This window comes from Somniosus microcephalus, unplaced genomic scaffold (assembly GCF_052327205.1).
Source record: "Somniosus microcephalus isolate GS21.2 unplaced genomic scaffold, FLI_Smic_1.0 unresolved_chr1, whole genome shotgun sequence".
Classification (NCBI taxonomy): domain Eukaryota; kingdom Metazoa; phylum Chordata; class Chondrichthyes; order Squaliformes; family Somniosidae; genus Somniosus; species Somniosus microcephalus.
The window spans coordinates 171,072,303-171,089,465 of record NW_028225179.1 but is presented as its reverse complement, the minus strand read 5'-3'; the positions used below and the strand labels follow the sequence as shown (position 1 = coordinate 171,089,465).

At 55.6% G+C, this 17,163-nt stretch overlaps 1 protein-coding gene across 2 annotated transcripts in view; it reads left to right on the top strand.

The window, feature by feature from the left end:
• Window positions 1–17,163, top strand: part of LOC147096561 (NACHT, LRR and PYD domains-containing protein 3-like) — a 254,802-nt gene that overhangs the window by 147,709 nt on the left and 89,930 nt on the right. For both annotated transcript variants that reach the window (XM_085975366.1, XM_085975367.1), the window contains one exon: window positions 6,285–6,443. The gene's annotated coding sequence lies outside the window, so the exon portion shown is untranslated. The remainder of the gene's footprint in view (window positions 1–6,284; window positions 6,444–17,163) is intronic.

Below are 17,163 nucleotides of genomic sequence, written 5' to 3'. Positions count from 1 at the left end.
GGGCGCGGTGGGTTCATCAGGTCCCGGGGAATGAGCTGAACCGACTCACAATACAGGGGCTGGTCCGGGGGTGGAGGGCGCGGTGGGTTCATCAGGTCCCGGGGAATGAGCTGAACCGACTCACAATACAGGGGCTGGTCCGGGGGTGGAGGGCGCGGTGGGTTCATCAGGTCCCGGGGAATGAGCTGAACCGACTCACAATACAGGGGCTGGTCCGGGGGTGGAGGGCGCGGTGGGTTCATCAGGTCCCGGGGAATGAGCTGAACCGACTCACAATACAGGGGCTGGTCCGGGGGTGGAGGGCACGGTGGGTTCATCAGGTCCCGGGGAATGAGCTGAACCGACTCACAATACAGGGGCTGGTCCGAGGGTGGAGTGCGCGGTGGGTTCATCAGGTCCCGGGGAATGAGCTGAACCGACTCACAATACAGGGGCTGGTCCGGGGGTGGAGGGCACGGTGGGTTCATCAGGTCCCGGGGAATGAGCTGAACCGACTCACAATACAGGGGCTGGTCCGAGGGTGGAGGGCGCGGTGGGTTCATCAGGTCCCGGGGAATGAGCTGAACCGACTCACAATACAGGGGCTGGTCCGGGGGTGGAGGGGGCGGTGGGTTCATCAGGTCCCGGGGAATGAGCTGAACTGACTCACAATACAGGGGCTGGTCCGGGGGTGGAGGGGGCGGTGGGTTCATCAGGTCCCGGGGAATGAGCTGAACCGACTCACAATACAGGGGCTGGTCCGGGGGGTGGAGGGCGCGGTGGGTTCATCAGGTCCCGGGGAATGAGCTGAACCGACTCACAATACAGGGGCTGGTCCGGGGGTGGAGGGGGCGGTGGGTTCATCAGGTCCCGGGGAATGAGCTGAACCGGCCCACAACACAGGGGCTGGTCCGGGGGTGGAGGGGGCGGTGGGTTCATCAGGTCCCGGGGAATGAGCTGAACCGACTCACAATACAGGGGCTGGTCCAGGGGTGGAGGGCACGGTTGGTTCATCAGGTCCCGGGGAATGAGCTGAACCGACTCACAATACAGGGGCTGGTCCGGGGGTGGAGGGGGCGGTGGGTTCATCAGGTCCCGGGGAATGAGCTGAACCGACTCACAATACAGGGGCTGGTCCGAAGGTGGAGGGATGGTGTGTTCATCAGGTCCCGGGGAATGAGCTGAACCGACTCACAATACAGGGGCTGGTCCGGGGGTGGAGGGCGCGGTGGGTTCATCAGGTCCCGGGGAATGAGCTGAACCGACTCACAATACAGGGGCTGGTCCGGGGGTGGAGGGCGCGGTGGATTCATCAGGTCCTGGGGAATGAGCTGAACCGACTCACAATACAGGGGCTGGTCCGGGGGTGGAGGGCGCGGTGGGTTCATCAGGTCCCGGGGAATGAGCTGAACCGACTCACAATACAGGGGCTGGTCCGGGGGTGGAGGGCGCGGTGGGTTCATCAGGTCCCGGGGAATGAGCTGAACCGACTCACAATACAGGGGCTGGTCCGGGGGTGGAGGGCACGGTGGGTTCATCAGGTCCCGGGGAATGAGCTGAACCGACTCACAATACAGGGGCTGGTCCGGGGGGTGGAGGGCGCGGTGGGTTCATCAGGTCCCGGGGAATGAGCTGAACCGACTCACAATACAGGGGCTGGTCCGGGGGTGGAGGGTGCGGTGGGTTCATCAGGTCCCGGGGAATGAGCTGAACCGACTCACAATACAGGGGCTGGTCCGGGGGTGGAGGGGGCGGTGGGTTCATCAGATCCCGGGGAATGAGCTGAACCGACTCACAATACAGGGGCTGGTCCGGGGGTGGAGGGGGCGGTGGGTTCATCAGGTCCAGGGGAATGAGCTGAACCGACTCACAATACAGGGGCTGGTCCGGGGGTGGAGGGCGCGGTGGGTTCATCAGGTCCCGGGGAATGAGCTGAACCGACTCACAATACAGGGGCTGGTCCGGGGGTGGAGGGGGCGGTGGGTTCATCAGGTCCCGGGGAATGAGCTGAACCGACTCACAATACAGGGGCTGGTGCGAGGGTGGAGGGCGCGGTGGGTTCATCAGGTCCCGGGGAATGAGCTGAACCGACTCACAATACAGGGGCTGGTCCGGGGGTGGAGGGGGCGGTGGGTTCATCAGGTCCCGGGGAATGAGCTGAACCGACTCACAATACAGGGGCTGGTCCGGGGGTGGAGGGCACGGTGGGTTCATCAGGTCCCGGGGAATGAGCTGAACCGACTCACAATACAGAGGCTGGTCCGGGGCTGGAGGGGGCGGTGGGTTCATCAGGTCCCGGGGAATGAGCTGAACCGACTCACAATACAGGGGCTGGTCCGGGGGTGGAGGGGGCGGTGGGTTCATCAGGTCCCGGGGAATGAGCTGAACCGACTCACAATACAGGGGCTGGTCCGGGGGTGGAGGGCACGGTGGGTTCATCAGGTCCCGGGGAATGAGCTGAACCGACTCACAATACAGGGGCTGGTCCGGGGGTGGAGGGCGCGGTGGGTTCATCAGGTCCCGGGGAATGAGCTGAACCGACTCACAATACAGGGGCTGGTCCGGGGGTGGAGGGGGCGGTGGGTTCATCAGGTCCCGGGGAGTGAGCTGAACCGACTCACAATACAGGGGCTGGTCCGGGGGTGGAGGGGGCGGTGGGTTCATCAGGTCCCGGGGAATGAGCTGAACCGACTCACAATACAGGGGCTGGTCCGGGGGTGGAGGGGGCAGTGGGTTCATCAGGTCCCGGGGAATGAGCTGAACCGACTCACAATACAGGGGCTGGTCCGGGGGTGGAGGGGGCGGTGGGTTCATCAGGTCCCGGGGAATGAGCTGAACCGACTCACAATACAGGGGCTGGTCCGGGGGTGGAGGGGGCGGTGGGTTCATCAGGTCCCGGGGAATGAGCTGAACCGACTCACAATACAGGGGCTGGTCCGGGGGTGGAGGGGGCGGTGGGTTCATCAGGTCCCGGGGAATGAGCTGAACCGACTCACAATACAGGGGCTGGTCTGGGGGTGGAGGGCACGGTGGGTTCATCAGGTCCCGGGGAATGAGCTGGACCGACTCACAATACAGGGGCTGGTCCGGGGGTGGAGGGCGCGGTGGGTTCATCAGATCCCGGGGAATGAGCTGAACCGACTCACAATGCAGGGGCTGGTCCGGGGGTGGAGGGCGCGGTGGGTTCATCAGATCCCGGGGAATGAGCTGAACCGACTCACAATGCAGGGGCTGGTCCGGGGGTGGAGGGGGCGGTGGGTTCATCAGGTCCCGGGGAATGAGCTGAACCGACTCACAATACAGGGGCTGGTCCGGGGGTGGAGGGCGCGGTGGGTTCATCAGGTCCCGGGGAATGAGCTGAACCGACTCTCAATACAGGGGCTGGTCCGGGGGTGGAGGGTGCGGTGGGTTCATCAGGTCCCGGGGAATGAGCTGAACCGACTCACAATACAGGGGCTGGTCCGGGGGTGGAGGGGGCGGTGGGTTCATCAGGTCCCGGGGAATGAGCTGAACCGACTCACAATACAGGGGCTGGTCCGGGGGTGGAGGGCACGGTGGGTTCATCAGGTCCCGGGGAATGAGCTGAACCGACTCACAATACAGGGGCTGGTCCGGGGGTGGAGGGGGCGGTGGGTTCATCAGGTCCCGGGGAATGAGCTGAACCGACTCACAATACAGGGGCTGGTCCGGGGGTGGAGGGGGCGGTGGGTTCATCAGGTCCCGGGGAATGAGCTGAACCGACTCACAATACAGGGGCTGGTCCGGGGGTGGAGGGCGCGGTGGGTTCATCAGGTCCCGGGGAATGAGCTGAACCGACTCACAATACAGGGGCTGGTCCGGGGGTGGAGGGGGCGGTGGGTTCATCAGGTCCCGGGGAATGAGCTGAACCGACTCACAATACAGGGGCTGGTCCGGGGGTGGAGGGGGCGGTGGGTTCATCAGGTCCCGGGGAATGAGCTGAACCGACTCACAATACAGGGGCTGGTCCGGGAGTGGAGGGCGCGGTGGGTTCATCAGGTCCCGGGGAATGAGCTGAACCGACTCACAATACAGGGGCTGGTCCGGGGGTGGAGGGGGCGGTGGGTTCATCAGGTCCTGGGGAATGAGCTGAACCGGCTCACAATACAGGGGCTGGTCCGGGGGTGGAGGGCACGGTGGGTTCATCAGGTCCCGGGGAATGAGCTGAACCGACTCACAATACAGGGGCTGGTCCGGGGGTGGAGGGCGCGGTGGGTTCATCAGGTCCCGGGGAATGAGCTGAACCGACTCACAATACAGGGGCTGGTCCGGGGGTGGAGGGCACGATGGGTTCATCAGGTCCTGGGGAATGAGCTGAACCGACTCACAATACAGGGGCTGGTCCGGGGGTGGAGGGCGCGGTGGGTTCATCAGGTCCCGGGGAATGAGCTGAACCGACTCACAATACAGGGGCTGGTCCGGGGGTGGAGGGCACGGTGGGTTCATCAGGTCCCGGGGAATGAGCTGAACTGACTCACAATACAGGGGCTGGTCCGGGGGTGGAGGGGGCGGTGGGTTCATCAGGTCCTGGGGAATGAGCTGAACCGGCTCACAATACAGGGGCTGGTCCGGGGGTGGAGGGGGCGGTGGGTTCATCAGGTCCCGGGGAATGAGCTGAACCGACTCACAATACAGGGGCTGGTCCGGGGGTGGAGGGGGCGGTGGGTTCAACAGGTCCCGGGGAATGAGCTGAACCGGCTCACAATACAGGGGCTGGTCCGGGGGTGGAGGGGGCGGTGGGTTCATCAGGTCCTGGGGAATGAGCTGAACCGACTCACAATACAGGGGCTGGTCCGGGGGTGGAGGGCACGGTGGGTTCATCAGGTCCCGGGGAATGAGCTGAACCGACTCACAATACAGGGGCTGGTCCGGGGGTGGAGGGCACGATGGGTTCATCAGGTCCTGGGGAATGAGCTGAACCGACTCACAATACAGGGGCTGGTCCGGGGGTGGAGGGGGCGGTGGGTTCATCAGGTCCCGGGGAATGAGCTGAACCGACTCACAATACAGGGGCTGGTCCGGGGGTGGAGGGCACGGTGGGTTCATCAGGTCCTGGGGAATGAGCTGAACCCACTCACAATACAGGGGCTGGTCCGGGGGTGGAGGGGGCGGTGGGTTCATCAGGTCCCGGGGAATGAGCTGAACCGACTCACAATACAGGGGCTGGTCCGGGGGTGGAGGGGGCGGTGGGTTCATCAGGTCCCGGGGAATGAGCTGAACTGACTCACAATACAGGGGCTGGTCCGGGGGTGGAGGGGGCGGTGGGTTCATCAGGTCCCGGGGAATGAGCTGAACCGACTCTCAATACAGGGGCTGGTCCGGGGGTGGAGGGGGCGGTGGGTTCATCAGGTCCCGGGGAATGAGCTGAACCGACTCACAATACAGGGGCTGGTCCGGGCGTGGAGGGGGCGGTGGGTTCATCAGGTCCTGGGGAATGAGCTGAACCGACTCACAATACAGGGTCTGGTCCGGGGGTCGAGGGCGCGGTGGGTTCATCAGGTCCCGGGGAATGAGCTGAACCGACTTACAATACAGGGGCTGGTCCGGGGGTCGAGGGCACGGTGGGTTCATTGGCAGTTGGGACAGAAAATGGTGCATTTCCGCCTAGAGCTGTGAGAATGGGGGAGTCTCAGGAGGGCTGAAATTTACTGTGAGCAAAATCTCCAAACTAAACACACAGCCCCGGAACTGGGGATCTGAGGAAAATCTCCAAACTAAACACACAGCCCCGCAACTGGGGATCTGAGCAAAATCTCCAAACTAAACACACAGCCCCGCAACTGGGGATCTGAGGAAAATCCCCAAACTAAACACACAGCCCCGCAACTGGGGATCTGAGGAAAATCTCCAAACTAAACACACAGCCCCGTAACTGGGGATCTGAGGAAAATCTCCAAACTAAACACACAGCCCCGCAACTGGGGATCTGAGGAAAATCTCCAAACTAAACACACAGCCCCGCAACTGGGGATCTGAGGAAAATCTCCAAACTAAACACACAGCCCCGTAACTGGGGATCTGAGGAAAATCCCCAAACTAAACACACAGCCCCGCAACTGGGGATCTGAGGAAAATCTCCAAACTAAACACACAGCCCCGCAACTGGGGATCTGAGGAAAATCTCCAAAGTAAACACACAGCCCCGGAACTGGGGATCTGAGGAAAGGGACAATATCAAACAAATACTCGGCCTTAAAATTGAATTTTTAGTAAGCAGATAAAAAGTCTAAATTACATCATTTCACGCTTTCAATCAAAATTCTAATTTTCTGACCTGCCATAATTAGATCTCCCGGTGACCGATGGAGTGATTGAGGAAGCTGGAAGTAAACAGAGACTGCAGACTGAGGAACAACAGCCGGTGAACCAGCACAGGATTGTCAGAACACCAATCGGAGAGAACCCTTCCGATTCAAAGAGCTTCCAGAGATCAACTGGGGAGAAAGGTAAGAGAGTCCCAGTGACTCAGATACACACTGGTCCTGGAGATGGACTGGGGAGAAAGGTCCGAGAGAGTCCCATTGACTCAGATACACACTGGTCCCGGAGATGGACTGGGGAGAAAGGTCAGAGAGTCCCATTGACTCAGATACACACTGGTCCTGGAGATGGACTGGGGAGAAAGGTCAGAGAGAGTCCCATTGACTCAGATACACACTGGTCCTGGAGATGGACTGGGGAGAAAGGTCAGAGAGTCCCATTGACTCAGATACACACTGGTCCTGGAGATGGACTGGGGAGAAAGGTCAGAGAGAGTCCCATTGACTCAGATACACACTGGTCCTGGAGATAGACTGGTGAGAAAGGTCAGAGAGTCCCATTGACTCAGATACACACTGGTCCTGGAGATGGACTGGGGAGAAAGGTCAGAGAGAGTCCCATTGACTGAGATACACACTGGTCCCGGAGATGGACTGGGGAGAAAGGTCAGAGAGAGTCCCATTGACTCAGATACACACTGGCCCTGGAGATAGACTGGTGAGAAAGGTCAGAGAGAGTCCCATTGACTCAGATACACACTGGTCCTGGAGATGGACTGGGGAGAAAGGTCAGAGAGAGTCCCATTGACTCAGATACACACTGGTCCTGGAGATGGACTGGGGAGAAAGGTCAGAGAGAGTCCCATTGACTCAGATACACACTGGTCCTGGAGATGGACTGGGGAGAAAGGTCAGAGAGAGTCCCATTGACTCAGATACACACTGGTCCTGGAGATGGACTGGGGAGAAAGGTCAGAGAGAGTCCCATTGACTGAGATACACACTGGTCCCGGAGATGGACTGGGGAGAAAGGTCAGAGAGAGTCCCATTGACTCAGATACACACTGGCCCTGGAGATAGACTGGTGAGAAAGGTCAGAGAGAGTCCCATTGACTCAGATACACACTGGTCCTGGAGATGGACTGGGGAGAAAGGTCAGAGAGAGTCCCATTGACTCAGATACACACTGGTCCTGGAGATGGACTGGGGAGAAAGGTCAGAGAGTCCCATTGACTCAGATACACACTGGTCCTGGAGATAGACTGGGGAGAAAGGTCAGAGAGAGTCCCATTGACTCAGATACACACTGGTCCTGGAGATGGACTGGGGAGAAAGGTCAGAGAGAGTCCCATTGACTCAGATACACACTGGTCCTGGAGATAGACTGGGGAGAAAGGTCAGAGAGTCCCATTGACTCAGATACACACTGGTCCTGGAGATGGACTGGGGAGAATGGTCAGAGAGAGTCCCATTGACTCAGATACACACTGGTCCTGGAGATGGACTGGGGAGAAAGGTCAGAGTGTCCCATTGACTCAGATACACACTGGTCCCGGAGATAGACTGGGGAGAAAGGTCAGAGAGAGTCCCATTGACTCAGATACACACTGGTCCTGGAGATGGACTGGGGAGAAAGGTCAGAGAGAGTCCCATTGACTCAGATACACACTGGTCCTGGAGATGGACTGGCGAGAAAGGTCAGAGAGAGTCCCATTGACTCAGATACACACTGGTCCTGGAGATAGACTGGGGAGAAAGGTCAGAGAGAGTCCCATTGACTCAGATACACACTGGTCCTGGAGATGGACTGGGGAGAAAGGTCAGAGAGAGTCCCATTGACTCAGATACACACTGGTCCTGGAGATAGACTGGGGAGAAAGGTCAGAGAGACCCATTGACTCAGATACTCACTGGTCCTGGAGATGGACTGGGGAGAAAGGTCAGAGAGAGTCCCATTGACTCAGATACACACTGGTCCTGGAGATGGACTGGGGAGAAAGGTCAGAGAGAGTCCCATTGACTCAGATACACACTGGTCCTGGAGATAGACTGGGGAGAAAGGTCAGAGAGAGTCCCATTGACTCAGATACACACTGGTCCTGGAGATAGACTGGGGAGAAAGGTCCAAGAGTCCCATTGACTCAGATACACACTGGTCCTGGAGATAGACTGGGGAGAAAGGTCAGAGAGAGTCCCATTGACTCAGATACACACTGGTCCTGGAGATAGACTGGGGAGAAAGGTCAGAGAGAGTCCCATTGACTCAGATACACACTGGTCCTGGAGATAGACTGGGGAGAAAGGTCAGAGAGAGTCCCATTGACTCAGATACACACTGGTCCTGGAGATAGACTGGGGAGAAAGGTCAGAGAGAGTCCCATTGACTCAGATACACACTGGTCGTGGAGATGGACTGGGGAGAAAGGTCAGAAAGAGTCCCATTGACTCAGATACACACTGGTCCTGGAGATGGACTGGGGAGAAAGGTCAGAGAGAGTCCCATTGACTCAGATACACACTCGTCCTGGAGATGGACTGGGGAGAAAGGTCAGAGAGAGGCCCATTGACTCAGATACACACTGGTCCTGGAGATGGACTGGGGAGAAAGGTCAGAGAGAGACCCATTGACTCAGATACACACTGGTCCTGGAGATGGACTGGGGAGAAAGCTCAGAGAGAGGCCCATTGACTCAGATACACACTGGTCCTGGAGATGGACTGGGGAGAAAGGTCAGAGAGAGTCCCATTGACTCCGATACACACTGGTCCTGGAGATAGACTGGGGAGAAAGGTCAGAGAGAGTCCCATTGACTCAGATACACACTGGTCCTGGAGATGGACTGGGGAGAAAGGTCAGAGAGTCCCATTGACTCAGATACACACTGGTCCTGGAGATAGACTGGGGAGAAAGGTCAGAGAGAGTCCCATTGACTCAGATACACACTGGTCCTGGAGATGGACTGGGGAGAAAGGTCAGAGAGAGTCCCATTGACTCAGATACACACTGGTCCTGGAGATGGACTGGGGAGAAAGGTCAGAGAGTCCCATTGACTCAGATACACACTGGTCCTGGAGATGGACTGGGGAGAAAGGTCAGAGAGAGTCCCATTGACTCAGATACACACTGGTCGTGGAGATGGACTGGGGAGAAAGGTCAGAAAGAGTCCCATTGACTCAGATACACACCGGTCCTGGAGATGGACTGGAGAGAAAGGTCAGAGAGAGTCCCATTGACTCAGATACACACTGGTCCTGGAGATGGACTGGGGAGAAAGGTCAGAGAGAGTCCCATTGACTCAGATACACACTGGTCCTGGAGATAGACTGGGGAGAAAGGTCAGAGAGAGTCCCATTGACTCAGATACACACTGGTCCTGGAGATGGACTGGGGAGAAAGGTCAGAGAGTCCCATTGACTCAGATACACACTGGTCCTGGAGATGGACTGGGGAGAAAGGTCAGAGAGAGTCCCATTGACTCAGATACTCACTGGTCCTGGAGATAGACTGGGGAGAAAGGTCAGAGAGAGTCCCATTGACTCAGATGATGTCCCCACACTATTACTGCAGATTTGGTTTCCCCAATCTATACATAGCTTAAAATCCCCCATGATTAATATATTACCCTTGCTACATGCACCTCTAGTTCCCTGAATTATATGCCGCCCTACATTACAACTACAGTTTGGGGGCCTATAAACACCTCCAACCAATGTTTTCTGCCCCTTGCTGTTTCTTGGCTCCACCCAAACTGATTTATTTACTTTATATTTGGAGCTAAGATCATTTCTCCCTCCTGTCTTTATCCCATCCTTTATCGATATGAGACCAGAACTGTGCCCGGTACTCCGGTGTTGTCTCACCAAAGCCCTGTCCAATTGTAGCAAGACTTCCTTACTGTTGTATTCCAACCCCTTGTAATAAAGGCCAACATGCCATCCGCCTGCCCAATTGCTCGCTGTACCTGCATGCTAACTTTGTCTCCTGTACGAGAACACCTAAATCTCTCTCAACACCAACATTTAATAATTTTTCACCATTTAAAAAAGGTTCTGTTTTTCTGTTCTTCCTACTAAAGTGAATACGCACACATTTCCCCACATTATATTCCATCTGTCACCTTACTGCCCGCACACTTAGACTGCCCATATCCCTTTGCAGGCTCTGTGTCCCCATAGCTTACTGTCCCACCTAGCTTTGTATCAGCAGCAAACTTGGATCCATTACACTCGGTCCCTTCATCTAAGTCAGTAATATAGATTGTAAATAGCAGAGGCCCCAGCACTGATCCTTGTGGCACCCCACTCGCCTGCCAAGCTGAAAATGTCCTGTTTATCCCTACTCTCTGTTTTCTGTCAGTTAACCAATCCTCTATCAATGCTAATAGTCATAACGGCACAGAAGGAGGCCATTCGGCCCATCGAGTCCGTGCCGGCTCTCTGTAGAGCAATCCAGTCAGTCCCATTCCCCCGCTCTATCCCCGTAGCCCTGTAAGTTTATTTCCCTCAAGTGCCTATCCAGTCTCCCCTTGAAAACATTGAGTGTCTCCGCTTCCACCACTTCCGTCGGCAGCGAGTTCCAGGTCCTCACCACTCGCTGTGTAAAAAGGTTTTTACTCTCATCCCCCCCCTGTATCTCTTGCCCAAAACCTTAAATCTGTGTCCCCTAGTCCTCGTACCATCCATTAGTGGGAACAGCCTTTCCCCGTCTAGCCTATCCAAACCCGTCATAATCTTGTTCACCTCGATCAAATCACCCCTCAACCTCCTTTGTTCTAATGAAAACAAATCCAGCTTCTCCAACCTGTCCTTGTAGCTAATATATTACCCTCACCCCCATGAGTCCTTATCTTGCACAGCAACCTTTTATGTGGCACCTTATCAAATGCCTTTTAGAAACATAGAAGATAGGAGCAGGAGTCGGCCATTCGGCCCCTCGAGCCTGCTCCGCCATTCAATGCGATGATGGCTGATCATCCAAATTCAGTACCCTGTCCCTGCTTTCTCCCCATACCCCTTGATCCCTTTAGCCTTAAGAAATATATCCAACTCCTTCTCGAATATATTTAATGAATTGGCCTCCACTGCCTTCTGTGGTAGAGAATTCCACAGGTTCACCACTCTCTGGGTGAAGAAATTCCTCCTCATCTCTATCCTAAATGGCTTACCCCTTATTCTTAGACTGTGACCCTTGGTTCTGGACTCCCCGACCATCAGGAACATCCTTCCTGCAACAAGTCTGTCCAGTCCTGTTAGAATTTTATACGTTTCAATGAGATCCCCTCTCATTCTTCTAAACTCCAGCGAGTATAAGCTCAATCGACCCAATCTCTCCTCATACGTCATTCCTGCCATCCCAGGTATCAGTCTGGTGAATCTTCGCTGCACTCCCTCCATGGCAAGAACATCCTTCCTCGGATAAGGTGACCAGAACTGCACACAATACTCAAGATGTGGTCTCACCAAGGCCCTGTACAACTGCAGCAGGACATCCTTGTTCTGTACTCAAACCCTCTCGCTACGAAGGCCAACATACCATTTGCCTTCTGCACCTGCATGCTTACCTTCAGCGACTGGTGCACAAGGACACCCAGGTCTCGTTGCACTTCCCCTTCTCCCAATCTATTGCCATTCAAATCATCTGCTTTCCTGTTTTTGCCACCAAAGTGGATAACCTCGCATTTATCCACATTATACTTCATCTGCCATGCTTCTGCCCAATCACCCAACCTGTCCAAATCATACTGGAATTTCTTGACATCCTCCTCACGGCACACACGCCCACCCAGCTTTGTGTCGTCTGCAAACTTGGAGATATTACATCTAGTTCCCTCGTCTAGATCATTTATATATATTGTGAATAGCTGGGGTCCTAGGACCGATCCCTGCGGTACCCCACTAGTCACTGCCTGCCACTCGGAAAAAGAGCAGTTTATTCCAACTCTCTTGCTTCCTGTCTGCCAACCAGTTCTTTATCCAAGTCAGTACCTTGCCCCCAATCCCATGTGCCTTAACTTTACATGCTAATCTCTTATGTGGGACCTTATCAAAAGCCTTCTGGAAGTCCAAATACACCACATCCACTGGTTCTCCCTTATCTATTCTACCAGTTACATCCTCAAAAAATTCCAGTAGATTAGTCAAGGATTTACCTTTTGTAAATCCATGTTGACTTTGTCCGATCATATCACTGTTTTCCAAGTGCTCTGCTATTACATCCTTTATAATGGACTCTAGCATTTTCCCCACTACCGATGTCAGGCTTACCGGTCTATAATTCCCTGTTTTCTCTCTGCCACCTTTTTTGAATAGTGGGGTAACATTAGCTACCCTCTAATCCATGGGAACTATTCCAGAGTCTATTGAATTTTGGAAGATGACCAGCAATGCATCTACTATTTCTAGGGCCACTTCCTTAAGTACCCTAGGATGTAGATTATCAGGCCCTGGGGATATATCGGCCTTCAGACCCATCAATTTCCCTAACACCATTTCCCTACAAATACCGATTTCTTTCAGTTCCACCCTTTCATCAGACCCTATGTTCCCCGGCATCTCTGGGAGGTTATTTGTGTCCTCCCTTGTGAAGACAGAACCAAAATATGTATTTAGTTGGTCTGCCATTTCTTTGTTCCCCATTATAAATTCCCCTGATTCTGACTGCAAGGGACCAACGCTTGACTTCACCAATCTTTTTCTCTTCACATATCTATAAAAGCCTTTACAGTCAGTTTTTATGTTCCCTGCAAGCTTACACTCATATTCTATTTTCCCTTTCTTAATTAATCCCTTTGTCCTCCTTTGTTGAATCCTAAACTGCTCCCAATCCTCAGGATTATTGTTTTTTCTGGCCAATTTATATGCCCTTTCCTTGGGCCTTATGCTATCCCGAATGTCCCTTGTTAGCCACGGTTGGGTCACCTTTTTTGTTTTATTTTTATGCCAAACTGGGATGAACAAATTCTGTAGTTCATCCATTCGGTCTTTGAATGTTTGCCATTGCCTATCCACTGTCAACCCTTTGAGTGACTGTGGTAAACCACGTTCACTATCGTTAGCACTGTTCACCACTGTTCGTTATAACTGTATCACTGACCACTATTGTATCACGGTACGAGGTCGCCTCTTGCCACACTGCTATACCTGGGATGACCACTGCCGACTCCGCCTCGGCTCCACCCACCAGGCCAGGTATAAAGGTGAGCGACTGGCTGGTATTCCTCCTGCTTGGATCGGATCACCCACGAGAGTGGGCTGTTATTTAGTCAATAAAAACCTTTAGTCACCTTCGTAACTCTTCGCCTTTTATTGGAGGAATTGATAGGTATATCAATTTTATTGACTAAATTTAATGATGTCCGACAACGAGTCACAACCGGCGGAGGAGCCACCAGCGCAGCTCCCAGGAGCACAGCCACACCAGCCAGCTTGGCTGCGAGCCCTCAGACCGCCGTACCTGGACCTGAACCCACGAGCAGCAAACTCAGCCGCAGACTTTAAACACTGGCTGGTCTGCTTCGAATCATACCTGAGAGAATCCAGCGTCCCTCAGGCATCCAAACTAAGTGTCCTGCAGGCACAACTGAGCCCGAGAGTATACACTCTCATCGAGGACATGACTACCTACGAGACCGCCATCAACCTGCTGAAACAGAAGTACCGGACCCCGGTAAACTACATGTACGCTAGGCACCTCCTAAGATCACGGCCGCAACAGCCAGGAGAATCAGTAGCCGAATTCTCACAGGCGCTATATGCACTCGCCAGGAACTGTGACTTTAAATCGGTGTCGGCAGCCGAAAATACTGAAGATAATATCCGCGACGCATTCCTGAAAGGCCTACGGTCCGAGTACTCACGGCAAAGACTGCTGGAAGCTAAAGACCTCAGCATGGAAAAAGCTGAAGCCCTCGCTATCTCCCTGGAAGTGGCCCACCAAGATCAGGAAGCATTCACCAGGTACTGCTCGCGACCCTGGGACTCGGGCCCGACCCCTACCACAGCACCCTTCCCAGCGCCGCCCCCGGGACCTACCTCTGCGTCGGCGTCCCGGACCCGACCGGCCCCGCCACCCCCGGCACCGGCCCCGACATCGGGCATCCGCGATCGGGCCGCCGGCTGTTTTTTTTGTGGCCAGGAGAAGCACCCGAGGTCGCGCTGCCCAGCCAAGAACTCCATATGTAAAACCTGCCTGAAGAAAGGCCACTTCTCCAAGGCCTGCAGGAGCGGATCCTCAGAGGCCAGCAGTGCCGCATGCGAACTATGGGGGCGGCCATCTTCGTTTAGGGCAACTGAGGCCAGCATCCCCACACATGAGTCATGGGGGCGGCCATCTTTGTTTAGGGCAACTGAGGCCAGCATCCCCACACATGAGTCATGGGGGCGGCCATCTTTGATTAAGGCAACCGACCCCAATAGTGCCTCATGGGGCCCTACCTCGTGGGAGACGCCATTTTACTCACCACGCCCGACCGCCTCGCCCGCAGATGACAACGACTCGCTCAGCTACACACTAGCTTCCGTCACCCTGGACCAAGCCCGCCCGCACCATCTGTCCAAGTCAATGATGGACATCAAAGTGAACGGCCACGCCACGACCTGCCTGTTCGACAGCGGAAGCACGGAGAGCTTCATCCACCCAGACACGGTGAGCCACTACTCCCTCTCTGTCCTACCAACGCGCAGCCGAATCTCGATGGCATCGAGGTCCCACGCCACGGACATCAGCGGCTACTGTGTCGTGACCCTGTCGGTTAAGGGCACGGAGTATAAAAACTTTAAACTCCTCGTCCTCCCCCATCTCTGCGCTGCCGTCCTACTAGGGCTGGACTTCCAATCCCACCTCCAAAGCGTAACCCTAGCATACGGTGGACCCCTCCCCCCACTCACAGTCAACAACCAGCAAACGTTAAACCGCCCACCGCGTAACACCTGCAGCCTCTCCACCCTCAAGGTCCCGCCACCCTCTCTGTTTGCTAACCTTACCCCTGACTGCAAACCCGTCGCTACCAAAAGCAGGCGGTATAGCGCCGGGGACAGAGCCTTCATTAGCTCTGAGGTGCGGCGCCTCCTGAAAGAGGGCATTATCGAGGGGAGCAGCAGCCCCTGGCGTGCCCAGGTCGTAGTCGTAAAGACCGGCGATAAAAACCGCCTGGTCATCGACTACAGCCAGACCATAAACAGATATACCCAGCTGGACGCATACCCCCTCCCCCGCATATCTGACATGGTCAATCAGATTGCACAGTATAAAGTATTCTCGACCATCGACCTGAAGTCGGCCTACCACCAACTCCCTATCCACCCTGAGGACCGCCAGTATACCGCCTTCGAGGCGAATGGGCGCCTATACCACTTCCTTAGGGTCCCCTTCGGTGTCACTAATGGGGTCTCGGTCTTCCAAAGGGAGATGGACCAGATGGTTGACCAGAACGAACTGCAGGCTACATTCCCCTACCTAGATAACGTCACTATCTGCGGCCGCGACCAGCAGGAACATGACGCGAATCTGGAGAAATTCCTCCGTACGGCCCAACGGCTGAACCTCACCTACAATAAGGAGAAATGCGTGTTTAACACCACGCGCCTTGCCATCCTCGGCTGCGTAGTGGAGAACGGAATCATCGGCCCCGACCCAGAAAGAATGCGCCCCCTCATGGAGCTACCCCTCCCCCACTGCCCTAAAGCACTTAGGAGAACCCTGGGGCTTTTCGCCTACTATGCCCAATGGGTACCCAATTACGCGGACAAAGCCAGACCCCTCCTGAAAGCCACTTCCTTCCCCCTCACGGAGGAGGCGTGCGCGGCCTTCTCCCTCATTAAGGGAGACATAGCCAAGGCCACGATGCACGCAGTGGACGAGTCCATCCCCTTTCAGGTGGAGAGCGACGCCTCCGACTTCGCCTTAGCCGCCACCCTAAACCAGGAGGGGAGGCCAGTGGCCTTCTTCTCAAGGACCCTACAGGGCCCCGAGATCCGACATTCGTCGGTCGAGAAAGAGGCCCAGGCGATCGTGGAGGCAGTACGGCGCTGGAGGCACTACCTGGCAGGCAAACGATTTACCCTCCTCACCGACCAGCGTTCGGTGGCTTTCATGTTTAATAACAAGCTGAAGGGCAAAATCAAGAATGACAAGATTTTGAGATGGAGAATCGAGCTCTCCACCTACGATTATGAGATCTTGTACCGGCCAGGCAAGCTGAACGAATCCCCTGATGCCCTTTCACGAATGACATGCGCCAGCGCGCATATCGATAGGCTTCAGACCCTCCACGACCAGCTCTGCCACCCCGGAGTCACCAGACTCTACCATTTCATTAAGGCCCGCAACCTGACCTACTCCATCGAGGAGGTCAGGACCATGACCAGGAACTGCCAGACCTGTGCGGAGTGCAAACCGCACTTCTATAGGCCGGACCGAGCAAGCCTGATCAAGGCCACCCGCCCCTTCGAGCGCCTGAGCATCGACTTTAAGGGGCCCCTCCCGTCCTCTGACCGTAATGTGTACTTCCTCAACATCGTTGATGAGTACTCCCGTTTCCCCTTTGCCTTCCCCTGCCCCGACATGACCAGTAGCACGGTCATTAAGTGCCTGAATGCCCTCTTCGCCTTGTTCGGGTTCCCGAACTATATACACAGCGACCGGGGCTCCTCCTTCATGAGTGAGGAACTCCGGCAATTCCTCCTAGAGAGAGGTATTGCAGCAAGCAGGACCACCAGCTACAACCCCAGAGGTAACGGTCAGGTGGAAAGAGAGAACGCGACGGTATGGAAGGCCGTCCTCTTAGCCTTAAAGTCTAAGGGCCTCCCAACCTCCCGCTGGCAAGAAGTCCTCCCGACAGCGCTGCACTCCATCCGGTCATTACTTTGCACGGCCACTAACACCACCCCCCATGAACGAATGTTCGTT